General features: G+C 42.7%; 2 non-coding genes across 2 annotated transcripts; both read left to right on the top strand.

Moving 5' to 3' along the window:
• Window positions 1–3,058: 3,058 nt before the first annotated feature.
• On the top strand, window positions 3,059–3,165 carry LOC114407882. The gene has a single exon (XR_003665695.1). It is a non-coding gene; the product is annotated as a small nucleolar RNA R71 (small nucleolar RNA).
• Window positions 3,166–9,369: 6,204 nt separating this feature from the next.
• Window positions 9,370–9,476, top strand: LOC114407881. The gene has a single exon (XR_003665694.1). It is a non-coding gene; the product is annotated as a small nucleolar RNA R71 (small nucleolar RNA).
• The last annotated feature ends 9,986 nt before the right edge of the window (window positions 9,477–19,462 follow it).

Here is a 19,462-nt window from a genome sequence, read left to right as displayed (position 1 = left end):
CTAAAATCCCTTATAAAGCGCCTGTAGAATCCTGCATGACCATGAAAAGATCGCACCTCTCGCACACAAGAGGGGTAAGGCAATTGTGAAATAACAGAAATTTTTGCAAGATCTACTTCAATACCCTTATTGGAAATAATGTGGCCTAAAACTATACCTTGCTCAACCATAAAATGACATTTTTCAAAATTTAGAACAAGGTTAGTTTCAATGCATCTATTCAAAACTTTTTCCAAACTATTCAAACAACCATCAAAAGAGGATCCATATACAGTGAAATCATCCATAAACACCTCTATGCAATTTTCTAAAAAATCACCGAAAATATTAATCATGCACCGCTGGAAGGTACCAGAGGCATTGCACAGGCCGAAAGGCATCCTCCTATAAGCAAAAGTGCCGAAGGGGCAGGTAAATGTGGTCTTTTCCTGATCCTCAGGAGCAATAGTAATTTGCATTTAACCAGAAAAACCATCAAGGAAACAGTAGTGGGATTTACCTGCCAGGCGTTCAAGCATCTGGTCAATGAATGGCAGGGGAAAATGGTCCTTTTTGGTAACTTGGTTCAGCCTCTTATAGTCAATGCAGACTCTCCAACTGTTCTGCACCCGAGTAGGAATCAACTCCTCCTTCTCATTTCTGATCACTGTGAGGCCAGTCTTTTTCGGGACTACCTGGACGGGACTCACCCATTGGCTGCCGGAGATAGGATAAATGATTCCAGCTTGCAAAAGCTTGGTTATCTCCTTCTTCACTACATCAAGAATCACCGGGTTGAGTCTTCTCTGTGGCTGTCTTACTGGTTTAGCTCCATCCTCTAAATTTATTTGATGCATACATGTGGATGGGCTAATACCAGGAATGTCCGCCAGGGTCCAGCCTATAGCCTTCTTATGCTTCTTGAGAACTGACAACAACTTCTCCTCTTGCTCATCAGCAAGGGAGGCAGATATAATCACTGGAAAACTCTTGCTATCATCCAAGTAAGCGTATTTTAAATTTGATGGCAGAGGATTCAATTCTGGTATGGTCGGCTGGACAGTGGTAGAAGGAGATGGTTTCTCAGCCTTTACCTCATAAAGAAAGTCAGAGGTATGTGTACTTCCTGAAACATGGTTAGTCATATCTGACTCTATAAAATCAATCTCAAGAGGTAAAACACCACCACCAGGCATGCAATCAATATCACTCTCAGATTCACTCTCAGCATCAAATTCAGACATATGATCAAGTACAATTTCAGACTCAATGCATGAAGAGTGAGAGGCATGCAGATTAGAATAAAGATCAGCCATGTATTCATCAACAACATGGTCAATTATTTCAGCACGAAATACCGAAAGATCTTCAGATGGGTATTTCATAGCATCCAGAATATTAAAATGAAGTTATGTCACCAAATTCCATAGACAGTGTGCCTGCATAAACATCTATCTTAGTTCTAGCAGTTTTCATAAAGGGTCTGCCTAGAATGATGGGAACTGATCCTTGAGAAAATCCATCTTCCATATTCAAGATATAAAAATCAACAGGGAAAATCAGTTCACCAACTCTAACTAAGACATCTTCTATGAAACCAACAGGATAGGCAACACTTCTATTAGCTAAATGAATTACCACATCAGTTGACTGCAAGGGACCTAGAGATAGAGAATTAAAAATCGACAGAGGCATAACACTAACAGAGGCTCCTAGATCTAGCATGGCATTGTCAAACTTACTATTCCCTATAATACAAGGTATGCTGAATGTACCTGGATCTTTGCATTTTTCAAGAATTTGAGGAACAGATTTACCAATCAATGCGGAGACATTTCTGCCCATGCTAATTCATTCACTTCCTTTAAGCTTCCGCTTATTAGTGCACAACTCCTTCAAGAATTTGGCATATCTTGGAATTTGCTTTATTGCATCCAACAGAGGTATGTTTACCTCTACTTTTCTAAACGTTTCCAAGATCTCTTTCTCTGCCTCTTCCATTTTTTTGTTGGAAACTGCTCTTGGAGGGAATGGAAGAGGGGGAATGTGCTGCTTCTGCAAATCAGAATTACCTGTGGAAGAAGATTCACCTGCACAGAAATTGTTAGGTAGATTTTTGTCATCACCTTTTTCTGGAATAGAGTGAAGTTGGGCAGGTTCATTTGCCGATGAGGAAGGTGCTACGGGTTGAGGTCCTTGACACTGCTTTCCCGACCTCAATGAAATGGCACTGACATTTTTGGGATTTTGGACAGCTTGAGAAGGCAGCTTGTCAGAATTCTGGGACTGTTATTGATTCAATTGGGTAGCTAATTGTCCCATCTAATTGGTTAAGCTCTGAATGGAGGCTCTGGTCTCTTGCTGAAACTGCATGTTCTGCATAGTCATTTGCCTCACAAGTTCTTCGAGGGAAGGTTGTGGAGGGGCCTCAACTGTTGGCTGTTTCTGGGGTTGTTGCTGTTGTTGGATTGGTGGAGGAATGTATGGTCTGCTTGGGCCAACAGCATTTTGGAAGGAAGGAGCAGGCTGCTGTTGTTGTTGCTGAGGGTTGGACCATCTGATGTTAGGGTGATTCCTCCATCCAGGGTTGTATCTGTTGCTGGAAAGGTCATAATTGTTCTGCTGTGGTGGATTTTGCTGCTGAGGTTGAGGAGGTCTATTGTAAATATTTGCAGCATAAGCTTCAGGCTGCTCAATTGCTCCAGGTTGCTGCATGGAAGGGCAAAGGTCTGTATGGTGGTCAGCAGAGGAGCACAAACCACAAACCCTTGCGACCAGTACAGATTTCTGATTCAAGGCCAGCTGGGTTACCAAGTTGACCAACGCATCCAGTTTGCCTTCAAGCTTCTTAGTTTCAGATGATGCAGATGGGTTTGTAGCTACCTCATGCACTCCTCTAATGACTATGGCATCATTTCTGGCGCTAAATTGCTGGGAGTTGGAGGCCATCTTCTCAATTAAATTTCTGACTTCAGCAGGAGTCATGTCTCCAAGGGCTCCACCACTGGCAGCGTCTATGATACTTCTCTCCATATTACTGAGTCCTTCATAAAAATATTGGAGAAGAAGCTGTTCTGAAATCTGATGGTGGGGGCAACTGGCACATAGTTTCTTAAATCTCTCCCAGTACTCATACAGGCTCTCTCCACTGAGTTGTCTAATACCTGAGATATCCTTCCTGATGGCTGTGGTCCTGGAAGCAGGGAAAATTTTTTCTAAGAATACTCTCTTATGGTCATCCCAGCTCGTGATGGACCTTGGAGCAAGGTAATACAGCCAGTCCTTTGCCACTCCCTCTAATGAATGAGGAAAAGCCTTCAGAAATATGTGATCCTCTTGGACATCTGGGGGTTTCATGGTGGAGCAGACAATGTGAAATTCTTTCAAATGTTTGTGCAGGTCTTTACCTGCAAGGCCATGAAACTTTAGAAGCAAATGAATCAGTCCAGTTTTAAGAACATATGGGACATCCTCATCAGGGTATTGGATGCATAAGCTTTCATAGGTGAAATCAGGTGCAGCCATTTCCCTTAGAGTCTTCTCACGAGGTGGAGGTTGTGCCATGTTCTCAGAATGTGCAAAATCAGAATGCTCAGAATCAGAATGCTCAAAATTATAATGCTCAAGATCAGGATGTTCAAAATCACCAATAACAGAATGCACAGATTCACCAGTTATGGAATGCTCAGAATGATCAAAAGGTATAAAATGATGCCTAACTAATCTATGAAATGTCCTATCTATCTCAGGATCAAAGGGTTGTAAGTCAGATGGATTGCCTCTAGTCATACACTACATTCAGCATGCACACAACTAGTTGCCTTGTCATGTAAATAAAGGTGTAGGTTTGAACTACAGCTACCCTCAAATGATATCCAAATGACTTGAAATTTTGTGAGCAATCTTATAAAATGATGAGAAGATAGCACAAAAATTTCAGACAAAAATTCAAAGTCTAACTATGAAAGCTAAAATTGGTAGGTTAAGAAAAATAAGTGAATAAAACTTGAAAAATAAAAAACTTTTGACAGAATCGCTTTTTTTGGACGATGGAGACCTCAGCCAGCCTATGGCGGGCTGCCACGGCGTAGGAAATTTTTTTCTACCCCAAATGCATATATAATAATTGCGATTCTGATAACCGGAGCAAAAGTTATGGCCGTTTGAAGTTTTGACAAACACAAAATTTGCTAGTTTTTTGGAACTTTCAAATCTGACCAAACTAAAGGCTCTAGCTATTTTTCCCACAAAATATGGATTAAAAGAAGTTACCACAAAAAAATTCAGCCAAAAATAACAACCCTAGCTACTAAAACAAAAAATCCCAAATAATTCAGCATGGGTGGTCGCTAAAATCCGTCTCTAATTGATTTCTACTACTACTTTTTTTTTTCCGCAAGCTGATTTCTACTACTACTCTGTTTTCAAGCACAATCTTCACAGCAAAACACCCAAGACTGAAACAGGGGAAACGCTTAATGGGAAAACTGAAACAGAACACACATTAAACAAAATACCAGGACACTAAACAACACTAACACACATACTAACACAATACTAACAATTAAACATAAAACACGAAAGGATTAAACACACAACACTAGCTAGCTATTATGAACCTTTGGACACTGCTCCCCGGCAACAGCGCCAAATTTGATCGAGGCCGTACCCGAATCAAATAAACATGAAAATGCAGTAACTAGGAAGTGATCCTAGGTCGTTTCCCAACGAGCAGTGACAAGCCAAATGTTCATAATATACTTGCAGTAACAGTAACGATGGGGGGGGGGGGTTTGGTTGTTTGGTAATTAAAGAGCAGAACAAATAAAATGGAATACGAAACTACTAATATTAAAAACGGGTTGTTTCCTCTAATTCAGAAGTGACTCTCTTATCCTGGGTTATGGAGAATTCGTCCCTAACAGTCAACCACTTAATCCAACCCTATTTCAATTTACTAAGTGAAAATCAACTTAGGGTTTTCAATACGTGATTAGGCACCACATACACCAGTTAGCCCTTGATCCATTAAGCATGAACGCAAGTTAGGCTTAGAGGCAATTAATCGAACACGAAGTGTGCACTGATTAATATTCACGAAATTGGGATAACTGGTGAAGGGAAAACTGCCAGGAAACCACATTACAAACGAAACCTCAAAGAGAGTTGGGCTTCGTCCTCAATAGGAAACAACACCAAAAAATCTAGCCTTCCATGGATTCAAACAGAAAACGCAAATGAAACATGAAGCAGAAACGTAAATGAACAAGAACGTAAATGAACAGAAACGTAAATGAACAGAAACGTAAATGAAAGTAGAAGAAGAAGCAAGAATGAACTCGTAATTAGAAGCAGAAAACGAAAATTTGCATTAAGAACGAAAACTGTAACAAGGGAATAGAAAAACGTGAAAACCTAAAACCAAAGCTCTGAATAATGAAAATAGCATAGCAGAATAGAATGTCCTGCACGAATCCCAAGGCAGCTATTTAAAAAGAGTCGCTCAAAGTCACTGGGCCCTATTACAATACTCTGGCCCAAAACGAAATAAACACTGAACAACATAAAATAAAATTGCGAAATTTCCTAATTAGAAATTAACTAAGGTAAGCGCTGCTTTATTTGCCCTCTTCAAGTCCACAACCAAAATCCGGATTAAGCTCAATGTTTCATTAATTCCTGAAATTAGATTAAAAACATCAAATTAGCTAAATGAGCCCAAATAATAAAACTGCCTAATTAATTGACAATTAAGACCAATCAATAATTAAAATGGTGAAAAAAGGGTTTAGAAAATAGAAGAAAATGATGGCACATCAGACACGTTCGATCCGACTCAAATGATCAACAACTAGATTTTGTGCTCCGCTCCTATCACGGATCTCCAAGTCAAACTCTTGGAGCCAGAGCATCCATCGGATCAACCTAGGCTTAGAATCAGCCTTCTTCAACAAGTACTTTAGAGCTGCATGGTCAGTATAAACAATAATGCGAGTACCAAGCAAATAAGATCGAAATTTTTCAAGAGCAAAAACTATGGCTAGAAGCTCTTTCTCAGTAGTAGTATAATTTGCTTGGGCAGCATCTAAAGTCCTAGAAGCATAATATATCACCCTGGGCAATTTATCAATTTTCTGAGCAAGGACAGCCCCCAATGCATAATTTGATGCATCACACATAAGCTCAAAAGGGGCTGTCCAATCGGGTGCCTGGATGATGGGGGTGGTAGTCAATGCTCTTTTGAGGCAATCAAAAGCCTCTTTGCATCTGTCATTAAAGTCAAACTCCACCTCCTTTTGCAACAAGTTGGACAGTGGAAGGGCTACTTTGCTAAAATCCCTTATAAAGCGCCTGTAGAATCCTGCATGACCAAGAAAAGATCACACCTCTCGCACACAAGAGGGGTAAGCCAATTGTGAAATAACAGAAATTTTTGCAAGATCTACTTCAATACCCTTATTGGAAATAATGTGGCCTAAAACTATACCTTGCTCAACCATAAAATGACATTTTTCAAAATTTAGAACAAGGTTAGTTTCAATGCATCTATTCAAAACTTTTTCCAAACTATTCAAACAACCATCAAAAGATGATCCATATACAGTGAAATCATCCATAAACACCTCTATGCAATTTTCTAAAAAATCACTGAAAATACTAATCATGCACCGCTGGAAGGTACCAGGGGCATTGCACAGGCCGAAAGGCATCCTCCTATAAGCAAAAGTGCCGAAGGGGCAGGTGAATGTGGTCTTTTCCTGATCCTCAGGAGCAATAGTAATTTGCATATAGCCAGAAAAACCATCAAGGAAACAGTAGTGGGATTTACCTGCCAGGCGTTCAAGCATCTGGTCAATGAATGGCAGGGGAAAATGGTCCTTTTTGGTAACCTGGTTCAGCCTCCTATAGTCAATGCAGACTCTCCAACTGTTCTGCACCCGAGTAGGAATCAGCTCCTCCTTCTCATTTCTGATCACTGTGAGGCCAGTCTTCTTCGGGACTACCTGGACGGGACTCACCCATTGGCTATCGGAGATACGATAAATGATTCCAACTTGCAAAAGCTTGGTTATCTCCTTCTTCACTACATCAAGAATCACCGGGTTGAGTCTTCTCTGTGGTTGTCTTACTGGTTTAGCTCCATCCTCTAAATTTATTCGATGCATACATGTGGATGGGCTAATACCAGGAATGTCCGCTAGGGTCCAGCCTATAGCCTTCTTATGCTTCTTGAGAACTGACAACAACTTCTCCTCTTGCTCATCAGCAAGGGAGGCAGATATAATCACTGGAAAAATCTTGCTATCATCCAAGTAAGCGTATTTTAAATTTGATGGCAGAGGCTTCAATTCTGGTGTGGTTGGCTGGACAGTGGTAGAAGGAGATGGTTTCTCAGCCTCTACCTCATAAAGAAAGTCAGAGGTATGTGTACTTCCTGAAACATGGTTAGTCATATCTGACTCTATAAAATCAATCTCGAGAGGTAAAACACCACCACCAGACATGCAATCAATATCACTCTCAGATTCACTCTCAGCATCAAATTCAGACATATGATCAAGTACAATTTCAGACTCAATGCATGAAGAGTGAGAGGCATGCAGATTAGAATAAAGATTAGTCATGTATTCATCAACAACATGGTCAATTATTTCAGCACGAAATACCGAAAGATCTTCAGATGGGTATTTCATAGCATCCAGAATATTAAAATGAATAGTTATGTCACCAAATTCCATAGACAGTGTGCCTGCATAAACATCTATCTTAGTTCTAGCAGTTTTCATAAAGGGTCTGCCTAGAATGATGGGAACTGATCCTTGAGAAAATACATCTTCCATATTCAAGATATAAAAATCAACAGGGAAAATCAGTTCACCAACTCTAACTAAGACATCTTCTATTAAACCAACAGGATAGGCAACACTTCTATTAGCTAAATGAATTACCACATCAGTTGACTGCAAGGGACCTAGAGATAGAGAATTAAAAATCGACAGAGGCATAACACTAACAGAGGCTCCTAAATCTAGCATGTCATTGTCAAACTTACTATTCCCTATAATACAAGGTATGCTGAATGTACCTGGATCTTTGCATTTTTCAAGAATTTGAGGAACAGATTTACCAATCAATGCGGAGACATTTCTGCACATGCTAATTCGTTCACTTCCTTTAAGCTTCCGCTTATTAGTGCACAACTCCTTCAAGAATTTGGCATATCTTGGAATTTGCTTTATTGCATCCAACAGAGGTATGTTTACCTCTACTTTTCTAAACGTTTCCAAGATCTCTTTCTCTGCCTCTTCCATTTTTTTGTTGGAAATTGCTCTTGGAGGGAATGGAAGAGGGGGAATGTGCTGCTTCTGCAAATCAGAATTACCTATGGAAGTAGATTCACCTGCACAGAAATTGTTAGGTAAATTTTTGTCATCACCTTTTTCTGGAATAGAGTAAAGTTTGGCAGGTTCATTTGCAGATGAGGAAGGTGCTACGGGTTGAGGTCCTTGACATTGCTTTCCCGACCTCAATGAAATGGCACTGACATTTTTGGGATTTTGGACAGCTTGAGAAGGCAGTTTGTAAGAATTCTGGGACTGTTGTTGATTCAATTGGGTAGCCAATTGTCCCATCTGATTGGTTAAGCTCTGAATGGAGGCTCTGGTCTCTTGCTGAAACTGCATGTTCTGCATAGTCATTTTCCTCACAAGTTCTTTGAGGGAAGGTTGTGGAAGGGCCTCAACTGTTGGCTGTTTCTGGGGTTGTTGCTGTTGTTGGATTGGTGGAGGAATGTATGGTCTGCTTGGGCCAACAACATTTTGGAAGGAAGGAGTAGGCTACTGTTGTTGTTGCTGAGGGCTAGACCATCTGAGGTTAGGGTGATTCCTCCATCCAGGGTTGTATCTGTTGCTGGAGAGGTCATAATTGCTCTGCTGTGGTTGATTTTGCTGCTGAGGTTGAGGAGGTCTATTGTAAATATTTGTAGCATAAGCTTCAAGCTGCTCAATTGCTCCAGGTTGCTGCATGGAAGGGCAAAGGTCTGTATGGTGGTCAGCAGAGGAGCACAAACCACAAACCCTTGCGACAGGTATAGATTTCTGATTCAAGGCCAGCTGGGTTACCAAGTTAACCAATGCATCTAGTTTGCCTTCAAGCTTCTTAGTTTTAGATGATGCAGATGGGTTTGTAGCTACCTCATGCACTCCTCTAATGACTATGGCATCATTTCTGGCGCTAAACTTCTGGGAGTTGGAGCCCATCTTCTCAATTAAATTTCTGGCTTCAGCAGGAGTCATGTCTCCAAGGGCTCCACCACTGGCAGCATCTATCATACTTCTCTCCATATTACTGAGTCCTTCATAAAAATATTGGAGAAGAAGCTGTTCTGAAATCTGATGGTGGGGGCAACTGGCACATAGTTTCTTAAATCTCTCCCAGTACTCATACAGGCTCTCTCCACTGAGTTGTCTAATACCTGAGATATCCTTCCTGATGGCTGTAGTCCTGGAAGCAGGGAAACTTTTTTCTAAGAATACTCTCTTAAGGTCATCCTAGCTCGTGATGGACCTTGGAGCAAGGTAATACAGCCAGTCCTTTGCCACTCCCTCTAATGAATGAGGAAAAGCCTTCAGAAATATGTGATCCTCTTGGACATCTGGGGGTTTCATGGTGGAGCAGACAATGTGAAATTATTTCAAATGTTTGTGCGGGTCTTCACCTGCAAGGCCATGAAACTTTGGAAGCAAATGAATCAGTCCAGATTTAAGAACATATGGGACATCCTCATCAGGGTATTGGATGCACAAGCTTTCGTAGGTGAAATCAGGTACAGCCATTTCCCTTAGAGTCCTCTCACGATGGAGACCTCAGCCAGCCTATGGCAGGCTGCCACGGCGTAGGAAATTTTTTTCTACCCCAAATGCATATATAATAATTGCGATTCTGATAACCGGAGCAAAAGTTATGACCGTTTGAAGTTTTGACAAACACAAAATTTGCTAGTTTTTTGGAACTTTCAAATCTGACCAAACTAAAGGCTCTAGCTATTTTTCCCACAAAATATTGATTAAAATAAGTTACCACAAAAAAATTCAGCCAAAAATAACAACCCTAGCTACTAAAACAAAAAATCTAAAATAATTCATCATGGGTGGTCGTTAAAATCCGTCTCTAATTGATTTCTACTACAACTCTATTTTTGCCGCAAGCACAATCTTCACAGCAAAACACCCAAGACTGAAACAGGGGAAACGCTTAATGGGAAAACTGAAACAGAACACACATTAAACAAAATACCAGGACACTAAACAACACTAACACACATACTAACACAATACTAACAATTTAAACATAAAACACGAAAGGATTAAACACACAACACTAGCTAGCTATTATGAACCTTTGGACACTGCTCCCCGGCAACGGCGCCAAATTTGATCGAGGCCGTACCCGAATCAAATAAACATGAAAATTTAGTAACTAGGAAGTGATCCTAGGTCATTTCCCAACGAGCAGTGACAAACCAAATGTTCATAATATACTTGCAGTAACAGTAACGATTGGGGGGAGGGGGGTTTGGTTGTTTGGTAATTAAAGAGCAGAACAAGTAAACTGGAATACGAAACTACTAATATTAAAAACGGGTTGTTTCCTCTGATTCAGAAGCCATTCTCTTATCCTGGGTTATGGAGAATTCGTCCCTAACAGTCAACCACTTAATCCAACCCTATTTCAATTTACTAAGCGAAAATCAACTTAGGGTTTTCAATACGTGATTAGGCACCACATACACCAGTTAGCCCTTCGTCCATTAAGCATGAACGCAAGTTAGGCTCAGAGGCAATTAATCGAACACGAAGCGTGCACTGATTAATATTCACGAAATTGGGATAACTGGTGAAGGGAAAACTGCCAGGAAACCACATTACAAGCGAAACCTCAAAGAGAGTTGGGCTTCGTCCTCAAAAGGAAACAACACCAGAAAATCTAACCTTCCATGGATTCAAACAGAAAACGCAAATGAAACATGAAACAGAAACATAAATGAACAGAAACGTAAATGAACAGAAACGTAAATGAAAGTAGAAGAAGAAGCACGAATGAGCTCGTAATTAGAAGCAGAAAACGGAAATTTGCATTAAGAACGAAAATTGTAACAAGGGAACAGAAAAACGTGAAAACCTAAAACCAAAGCTCTGAATAATGAAAATAGCATAACAGAATGCCTTGCATGAATCCCAAGGCAGCTATTTAAAAAGAGTCACTCAAAGTCACTGGGCCCTATTACAATACTCTGGCCCAAAACGAAATAAACACTGAACAACATAAAATAAAATTGCGAAATTTCCTAATTAGAAATTAACTAAGGTAAGTGCTGCTTTATTTGCCCTCTTCAAGTCCACAACTAAAATCCGGATTAAGCCCAATGTTTCATTAATTCCTGAAATTAGATTAAAAACATCAAATTAGCTAAATGAGCCCAAATAATAAAACTGCCTAATTAATTGACAATTAAGACCAATCAATAATTAAAATGGTGCAAAAAGGGTTTAGAAAATAGAAGAAAATGATGGCACATCAGCATGTTCCGCACCCGTCTCCCGACAGCAGTCCGGGCAAAATCTTGCCCCGGTATACATAGCAACTGGGCGATGGCCTCCTCATCGAACCCATCGGACCGGTTCCTCCTCTGGCAATACTCGCACTCTTGGCCCTCCTCCAGTACTAGAGGATATCCCAGGAGCTGGCCGATAGCATCTGCATCAAACGGGATCCAGTGACCCCTCACCCAGGACCTCATATCACGCACGCCCTCCTCTGTTGGCCAAGCATTGGCATAAAATTCGAGGACTATTTCTGGATCGAACTTGGCCATGGGGGTAACCAGTGATGCCCACCGCCGGTGACCTATCTCCTCCTGGAAATCAGTATACTCGTCGTCCCTGAGCTGGACGCGTCGCTCCCGAAGAAATGACCATCCCTTGATGGCCTCGAAGCGCTGCTGGTGTTCAGCGCTCCTAAAGCGGTGACTATCATACTCGGGAGCAGAACTGGTTCCTTCAGCCGCTTTATCCTTCCTAGATCTCTTTGAGGCGAGCTTCCTCGGGCCCATTTCCTGCGAGAACAAACATTTAAAAGTTAGTTTTACAAGATAACACTTATCTTAACGCAAAAAGGTCGTGCTAATCCCTCTGATGGAGAACGGACTCATGTAATCCATTTATGCACACATGTACGTGTAGAAAATATCCCATTATTTATATCAACATACAAGGATATTCAAAACATTCTAGTTACCATACATATACATTTTTGGAAAGAATACTTACATGCATGCTCAAGGTATTGTGCCAAAATTACATATGTTCATATCCTAACTATTTTGCTACCGCAAACTACCCACACACATTTGAAGTATTTTATTAACATACAAATTTTTGTTGTTCCATTCATATTTATTTATACATATATGCACATTGGAGAGCCAATCTCACATCACGCACACACTTGCATTTGAAAAGGAACTTTCATGTCATCTACCTACTCTTGAGGGGCAATTCCACATCAGATATTCATTTGGGAAGCATTCTCGTGCCATCTTTGGCACGGGTACTTTTTTTTTTAAAAAAAAAAAGGCTCCTTATGCTACTTATCCACAAATATACATATTTTGAAATGCATTATTTACTATTCATTCACTTTGCAAGGTATTCTTATGCCATATATTCACACACTTTGCAAAATATTTTTATGCCATATATTCACATATATCTACACATCATTGAAAAGCATCTCCCACGTTACTTAGGTGCAAAGTGCCAATCATGGGGCAGCTCAAATCCTTACAAAAAAGTCCCTATTTTCATGCTTTTCTAATCCTAAAACCAAATTTTGGATTCCTAGCCATAAGCATGTTTCCTTGCATTGAAGTTTTAAAAAGTTTGGGTTTCTAAGCTTGGGATTACATTTGGGCACCTATTTTGACTTTCCCATGCTGTCTCTACATACATAAAACAGCCCCACCATCCCAATTTTGCAAAATCATATCCATATATCATTGGGGCATTTCGTCGAGCACTTGGTGGGCGCACGTTTAGACATAAATTGCAAGAGAATGGGAGCAATGTGGCATGTCCCATTGCTTCAGAACACAACCTAGGCCTAAGGCCTTTTCATTCAAATCCTCAATTCAAGAAAACAAGCACCAAAGCAAACCAAAACTGCCTTACAAATATAAGCATGTTCTCACAATTTAAGGCACCAAAGGATGAAGAAAGCACATCAATGGAAAGCAAAAACACCAAGGATGGAATACTTACTTGTTGGAGTGAATTGAAATACCAAAAAACCAAAGCAAAATCCGATCAAAAGGCTTAGGGGAGCAAGAAACCGCAAGCCTTCGTGTTCTCTATCTTTGAATGAGGGGGGGGGGGGGAGTTTTAGGATGCCCAAAACGCTCCCCTCCCTCGTTTTTTATAATTTGGGTGCAGGGGTTGCTCGCCCAGGCGAGCTAACCTGCCACTCCTTTTTTTTTTTTTTTTTTGAGGGGAACATTAACCATGTCCCCTCCTCCCCTACGGGCTAGCGTTTTCCTAACTTGAACCTAATTAAGTTAGAATTAGTCGTCGATTACTTATTTAAAAAAAAAATAGTAAAAGAAACTGCGAACACAAACGATACTGGGCTGCCTTGCAGCGACGTTCTCTGCTTGTTTAGCGCCGGGAAGGGGCAACGATCAGTCGGTCGTGACCCTAGCCCCACTTGCATTCGTCCCTATGTACCTGCAAGTAGGAAACAAAAATACGCGGCCAATCGTGACTGGTCATCGTCTTACCTTGGTTGATTTCTGCCATTGATTTGTCTTGACTTTTGACCGTGGCCTGAGACGATTCTACTCTTTGCTATCACAAGATATGTATGTGAATGTATGAATGTATGAATGTTTCTAATGCGATGATTTTATTTTAGTGAAGGCTGTTTAGGTTCAATTTTAAAGTAAGCGTTTGGGGCACCCCATACATCGAGCGAAGAGGGCTCATGCTTATAACAAATCTAAAACACAAAGTCTGAAACCAAAGGGAGGACTAAAACCTCGCCTATCTTTTCCCTTTTTTAAAAGAACAAGAACAAATACAAAGGAAGGGAATCCCTGGAGGAAACCAGGAAGAACAAAAACTCAGAATTAAAAGAACATGCAACGGTCCCCTCGATTGCCCCAGATTTCAAGCATAATATCGTTTAACTACATCAGAGTTCACGGGCAAGGGCAACTCCTCGCCATCCATGTGGGTGAGTATCAGTGCACCCCCAGAAAAGGCTCTTTTTACCACGAAAGGTCCTTCATAATTCGGGGCCCACTTGCCTCGATTATCTTTAACAGCGTGGGACATCTTCTTCAGCACGAGGTCTCCCTCGTTGAACTTGCGCGGGCGTACCTTCTTGTCAAATGCGTTCTTTATCCTTCGTTGATACAAACGCCCATGGCTCATGGCGGCCAAACGCTTACCTTCAATAAGGTTAAGTTGGTCGTAGCGTGCTTGAGCCCATTCCGACTCTTCTAGGCCCGACTCCGCCATTATCCTCTGAGAAGGAACTTCTACCTCAAATGGGAGTACTGCCTCCATCCCATAAACCAAAGAATACGGTGTTGCCCCAGTAGAAGTTCGCACCGAGGTTTTGTACCCGTGTAGGGCGAAAGGCAACATCTCATGCCAATCTTTGTATGACACTGTCATCTTTTGAACAATCTTCTTGATATTCTTATTCACAGCCTCTACAGCCCCATTCATCTTTGGCCGATAAGGGGTAGAGTTATGATGCAGGATCTTGAAGTCTTCGCACATCTCCTGCATCATCTTATTGTTCAGATTGGTGCCATTGTCAGTAATGATCTTCCTGGGGAGTCCGTATCGACAAATCAACTCCTTCTTTATAAATCTAACTACCACATTCCTTGTGACATTAGTATAAGAAGCTGATTCGACCCATTTGGTGAAGTAATCTATCGCCACAAGAATGAAGCGGTGACCATTCGACGCTTTGGGTTCGATGGCCCCAATGACGTCTATTCCCCACATGGAAAAAGGCCAAGGGGCGGACATAACATTCAGAGGATGTGGCGGAACATTGACGTTGTCCGCGTATGCCTGACATTTATGACATTTCCTGACATGAGCGCAACAATCGCTTTCCATGGTGAGCCAATAATAGGCGGCCCTGAGGATTTTTCTGGCCATAGCATGCCCATTGGCATGTGTCCCAAAGGAACCTTCGTGGATCTCCTCAATCATGAAGTTCGCCTCTTTGGCATCTACACATTGTAGGAGGGTCATGTCGTGGTTTCGTTTGTACAGGATGGTACCACTTACAAAGAAACCAGTAGCCAATCTCCTCAACGTCCTCTTATCATTGTCAGAAATCCCTAGTGGGTATTCCTTATTCTCGACATACCTCTTGATGTCGAAATACCACAGTTTCCCATCCCGCTCTTCCTCTATTGCATAACAATATGTCGACCTGCCTTGAGATTTGAATTCGATGTATGGCAGATCCCCGTGTGGGGCAAGTTGAAACATGGATGCCAGGGTGGCTAGTGCGTCAGCCATTTGATTCTCTTCCCGAGGTATGTGGTGGAAGGAAATGTCGTCAAAGCACTTGGCTAACCTCAAGATATGAGTTTGATAGGGTATCAACTTCGAATCCCTAGTTTCCCATTCTCCTTTCAACTGGCGTATCACCAAAGCTGAGTCTCCATACACCTTGAGTAGTTTTACATCAAAATCAATGGCCGCCTGAACCCCGAGGGCGCATGCTTCGTACTCGGCCATATTGTTGGTACAATCAAAACCTAGCCTAGCCGTGAAAGGAATACACTGATCATCCGGGGATACAAGGACTGCCCCTACTCTGTGGCCCAAAGCATTTGATGCCCCATCGAAGCAAACAATCCATTTGTCTTGGTCCTCATGCGTCCGCTTCTCTTCAAACAGGGCCATGATATCTTCATCTGGGAACTCGGGGTGCATCGGCCGATAATCTTGGAGGGGTTGCTGGGCCAAATAATCTGCTAAGGCACTTCCCTTTACCGCCTTTTGGGTGACGTAAACGATATCGAATTCAGACAATAGTACCTACCACCTGGTGATTCGTCCCGTGAGGGCCAGTTTTTCAAAGATGTATTTTACGGGATCCATTTTGGAAATAAGCCACGTGGTATGGCTGAGCATGTACTGCCTAAGCCGATGTGATGCCCATACCAGAGCACAACACGTCCTTTCCAACATTGAGTAATTCATCTCACATGCGGTAAACTTCTTGCTCATATAGTAGATGGCTTGCTCCTTTTTCCCAGAATCATCACACTGACCCAACACGCACCCCATAGACTTGTCCAACACGGTCATGTACAGGAAAAGAGGTCTTCCTGTTACAGGCGGCATGAGCACCGGGGGATTCGCGAGACTCTATTTGATCTTCTCGAAGGCCTCTTGGAAGTCACTGTTCCATAGGACCGCTTGGTTCTTACGTAACAGCTTAAAAATGGGTTCACAGGTAGGGGTGAGTTGCGAGATAAATCTCGCGATATAATTCAACCTGCCCAAAAATCCCCGAACCTGCTTCTCCGTGCGTGGTTGCGGCATTTCAAGGATGGCCTTCACTTTCTCTAGATCTATCTCTATCCCTTTCTGACTTACAATAAATCCTAGCAGCTTCCCCGACTTCACCTCAAAAGTGCATTTGGTTGGGTTCAGTTTTAATTGGTATTTCCGCAACCTTCCAAACAGCTTACGCAGATTGACAAGGTGTTCGTCCTCAGTCCGAGACTTGGCAATCATGTCATCTACGTAGACCTCTATTTCCTTATGCATCATGTCATGGAACAACGCCACCATGGCACGTTGATAGGTTGCCCCAGTGTTTTTCAACCCGAAGGCCATCACTTTATAGCAGAATGTCCCCCATAGGGTGACGAAAGTGGTCTTCTCTACATCTTCGGGTGCCATCTTTATTTGATTATACCCCGAGAAACCATCCATAAACGAGAAAAAGGTGAATTTGGCTGTATTATCTACCAATATGTCAATGTGTGGCAGAGGAAAATTGTCCTTTGGACTAGCCCGGTTCAAGTCCCGGTAGTTTACACACATTCGAACCTTGCCGTCCTTCTTCGGGACTGGGACAATGTTGGCCACCCACTCCGGGTACCGCGCGACAGCTAAGAATCCTGCATCAAATTGCTTCCTTACTTCTTCTTTAATTTTTAAGGACATCTCGGGTTTCATTCTTCGTAACTTTTGCTTAACCGGGGAAGACCCAGGATTCAACGGCAACTTATGCTGCACAATGTTGGAATCCAGACCGGGCATGTCTTGATACGACCATGCAAAGACATCTTGATACTCTTCAAGAAGGGTTATCAAGCCTTAGCGGATAGGCACGGTCATACCGGTTCCTACCTTTACCTCTTTCTTTTCCTCCGGGGTCCCCAAGTTTACCAATTCGGTTTCTTCTTGGTGAGGCTTCATTTCACGTTCTTCCTGAGCGACCAACCTCTCCAATTCTGGTGACAGGACGTCCTCTTCCTCTTCTTCCATTCCTAAGCATAACACGCGCCACCATTATGGCCGCTTTGGAGAGAGAAGGTAGCGACGGACTTGGTTCCACCGAGGCGCAGCTCACTACCTCAAAAGATTGGAAAGCCGTTTCCAATGATTCTTCCGCCGCTTCTACGTATGGTGCAGAGGAAGGGCAGCTCACTAACATGTCCTCTTCACCCGACACTATCACTAAAAGTCCACCCACTGCGAACTTCAATTTCTGATGAAGCGTTGAAGGGACCACTCCCAGGGCATGAATCCACGGTCTTCCCAAGAGGCAGCTATAGGCAGGATTTATATCCATTACTTGAAACACCACATTGCAAGTGTGGGGGCCTATCTGAATGGGAATGTCAATTTCCCCCATTACTTCCCGCCGAGTACCATCAAAGGCTCGCACCACCATCGAGCTCGGCTTTAAATGTGACGCACTAAAAGGATGCTTTTCCAAAGTGGTCTTCGGCATTACATTTAAACTCGATCCATTGTCGATAAGTACCTTTGCGACAACGTGGTCCATACATCTCACCGACACATGTAGAGCCTTGTTGTGTCCTCTCCCCTCAACGGGAATATCTTCTTCCGCAAACGCGATGTAGTTGTTGGTGGTTATATGATTAACGAGGCCTTCGAAACCCTCCACTGAGATATCATGTGCTACATGCGCATTGTTAAGGACCTTTATCAACAGCGCACGATGAGGCTCAGAGTTTATGAGTAGTTCAAGCAAGGAGATCCTTGCTGGAGTTTTGTTCAGTTGCTCGACTACCTTAAACTCACTTTGTTGGATGAGGCGGAGGAACTCATAGGCCTCTTCCAAAGTTACTGTTTTTCCTTGAAGACCTTCTTTCTTTTCGGCTCCTCTTGCCACGGGAGGATCTACTTCCTTCGAGGGGGTGGCTATGTCTGTGGGCTCTTGGACCATGGGCGCCTTCCCTTTAGAGGGCAATTTTGCCGGGTGAGGGGAAGCGAACACCCGACCACTGCGGGTTACACCACTGAGGCCGGTGATGTTGGTTACCTTAGCTGATAGGGAGTCAACTTCGGTTGCAACTCTTTCGCTGGACGCGGGAGGGGTATACTTCCACGGAACGGCCTTATCACTTTGATATGCAAATGGCGTTGGCTTGGGCGCCGCCCGCGGGTATATGGGTGTGGAGCCGTTCCCTTTCCTAGTAAAACATATCACTAGGGCCTTGGGGGTTAGAGGAACCTTCTTCTCTTCCGACTGCATGCAAATTTGTGGTTCTTCCTTCCCTCCTATGAACACTTCAAGCTGCCCGCAATCCATGAGCCGCTGAAGCAATTCTTCCACCACGGGACAGGTTTCCATGTCATGCGACTCCCCGAGGTGAAACAAACATTCATCCCTTTCATCTCCATCTCGGGAGACCATGCACGCCGCTTGCAGTGATTGATAGATGAAGCATCTAGAAGTAGCCACGTCTCCCAACCTCTTTGTCCGTGATGGCCCGTCCTCTACGACGGCGTTCACGCTAGCACCTCCATGACTAGCTAGCGGGTTGGTTTTAACATTTGGGCCTTGTCGCAACCTACCCTTCGGCGGGAGGGCGACGCGAGACTCGCGGGATGCGTGTTCCACGAAAGGAATACGCGCGGAGTCGCCACCAACGTTTATTTGAGGAAAACGTCGGAAAAACCGGAAAAGACGCGATCTACGAACTTTTTGGTGAAAGGTTCGGGAGTTGTATTTACGCACGGGGAAGGTATTAGCACCCCACACGCCCGTCCCAAGGGACGGCAGCCTTTAATCGAATGTGCAAACATGACTTTGATTTTTATGTTCCCTTTTATGTTCTTCTATCCTTTATACCCTTTTTATATTTTTTCTTTTTTGTGGTCGACAAGGGTGTTTCCCTTTGCTC

Source organism: Glycine soja, chromosome 3, assembly GCF_004193775.1.
Source record: "Glycine soja cultivar W05 chromosome 3, ASM419377v2, whole genome shotgun sequence".
NCBI lineage: Eukaryota > Viridiplantae > Streptophyta > Magnoliopsida > Fabales > Fabaceae > Glycine > Glycine soja.
Note: the sequence above shows the minus strand (reverse complement) of the source record. Positions and strands in the feature narration are given on the sequence as shown.